Here is a 2,560-nt window from a genome sequence, read left to right on the forward strand (position 1 = left end):
GGGTCATTGGGTACTTATATAGGACTAGGATGAGTCACATGGGGTCATTGAGCACTAATATAGGACTATGGTGGGTCATCTGCGGTCATTGAGTACTAATATAGTACTAGGATGGGTCACATGGGGTCATTGAGTACTTATATAGGACTAGCGTGGGTCACATGGGGTCATTGTGTACATATATAGGACTAGGGTGGGTCACATGGGTTCATTGACTACATATATAGGAGTAGGATGGGTCACATGGGGTCATGGAGCACTAATATATGACTAGGGTGGGTCACCTGGGGTCATTGAGTACTTATATAGAACTAGGGTGGGTCACATGGGGTCATTGATTACTCATATAGGAATAGCGTGTGTCACATGGGGTCATTGAGTACTTATATAGGACTAGGGTGGGTCACATGGGGTCATTGAGTACTTATATAGAACTAGGGTGGGTCACATGGGGTCATTGAGTACTTATATAGGACTAGCGTGGGTCACATGGGGTCATTGAGTACTTATATAGGACTAGGGTGGGTCACATGGAGTTAATGAATACTTATATAAGACTAGGATGTGTCACATTAGGTCATTGAGTACTTATATAGGACTAGGGTGGGTCACATGGGGTTATTGAGTACTTATATAGGACTAGGGTGGGTCACATGGGGTCATTGAGTACTTATATAGGACTGGCGTGGGTCACAATGCGTCATTGTGTACTTATATAGGACTAGGGTGGTCACATAGTGTCATTGAGTACTTATATAGGACTAGCGTGGGCCACATGGTGTCATTGAACACTAATATAGGACTATGGTGGGTCACCTGGGGTCATTGAGTACTTATATAGGACTAGTGTGGGTCACATGGGGTCATTTAGTACTTATATAGGACTAGGATGGGTCACATGGGGTCATTGAGTACTTATATTGGACTAGGGTGGGTCACATGGTGTCATTGAGTACTTATATAGGACAAGGGTGGGTCACATGGGGTTATTGAGTACTTATATAGGACTAGGGTGGGTCACATGGGGTAATTGAGTACTTATATAGGACTAGCGTGGGTCACATGGGGTCATTGTGTACATATATAGGACTAGGGTGGGTCACCTGGGGTCATTGAGTACTTATATAGGACTAGGGTGGCTGACCTGGGGTCATTGGGTACTTATATAGGACTAGGATGAGTCACATGGGGTCATTGAGCACTAATATAGGACTATGGTGGGTCATCTGGGGTCATTGAGTACTAATATAGTACTAGGATGGGTCACATGGGGTCATTGAGTACTTATATAGGACTAGCGTGGGTCACATGGGGTCGTTGAGTACTTATATAGGAATAGGGTGGGTGACATGGGGTCATTAAGTACTTATATAGAACTAGGGTGGGTCACATGGAGTTATTGAGTACTTATATAGGACTAGGATGGGTCACATTAGGTCATTGAGTACTTATATAGGACTAGGGTGAGTCACATGGGGTTATTGAGTACTTATATAGGACTAGGGTGGGTCACATGGGGTCATTGAGTACTTATATAGAACTAGGGTGGGTCACATGGGGTCATTGAGTACTTATATAGGACTAGCGTGGGTCACATGGGGTCATTGAGCACTAATATAAGACTATGGTGGGTCACCTGTCGTCATTGAGTACTTATATAGGACTAGGGTGGGTCACATGGGGTCATTGAGTACTTATATAGGACTAGCGTGGGTCACATGGGGTCATTGTGTACATATATAGGACTAGGGTGGGTCACATGGGGACATTGAGTACTTATATAGGACTAGGATGGGTCACATTAGGTCATTGAGTACTTATATAGGACTAGCGTGGGTCACAATGCGTCATTGTGTACTTATATAGGACTAGGGTGGTCACATAGTGTCATTGAGTACTTATATAAAACTAGCGTGGGTCACATGGGGTCATAGAGCACTAATATATGATTAGGGTGGGTCACCTGGGGTCATTGAGTACTTATATAGTACTAGGATGGGTCACATGGGGTCATTGAGTACTTATATAGGACTAGGGTTGGTCACATGGGGTGATTGAATACTTATATAGGACTAGCGTGGGTCACATGGGGTCATTGAGTACTTATATAGGACTAGGGTGGGTCACATGGAGTTATTGAGTACTTATATAGGACTAGGCTGAGTCACATTAGGTCATTGAGTACATATATAGGACTAGGGTGGGTCACATGGGGTCATTGAGCACTAATATAGGAATAGGGTAGGTCACCTGGGGTCATTGAGTACTTATATAGGACTAGGGTGACTGACCTGGGGTCATTGAGTACTTATATAGGACTAGGATGAGTCACATGGGGTCATTGAGCACTAATATAGGACTATGGTGGGTCATCTGGGGTCATTGAGTACTTATATAGTACTAGGATGGGTCACATGGAGTCATTGAGTACTTATATAGGACTAGCGTGGGTCACATGGGGTTGTTGAGTACTTATATAGGACTAGGGTGGGTGACATGGAGTTATTGAGTACTTATATAGGACTAGGGTGGGTCACATTAGGTCATTGAGTACTTATAT

Source organism: Prorops nasuta, unplaced genomic scaffold (assembly GCF_024137725.1).
Source record: "Prorops nasuta isolate Cenicafe-Biocafe unplaced genomic scaffold, Cenicafe_Pnas_1.2 PNAS00012, whole genome shotgun sequence".
In the NCBI taxonomy this organism is placed as follows: Eukaryota; Metazoa; Arthropoda; class Insecta; order Hymenoptera; family Bethylidae; genus Prorops; species Prorops nasuta.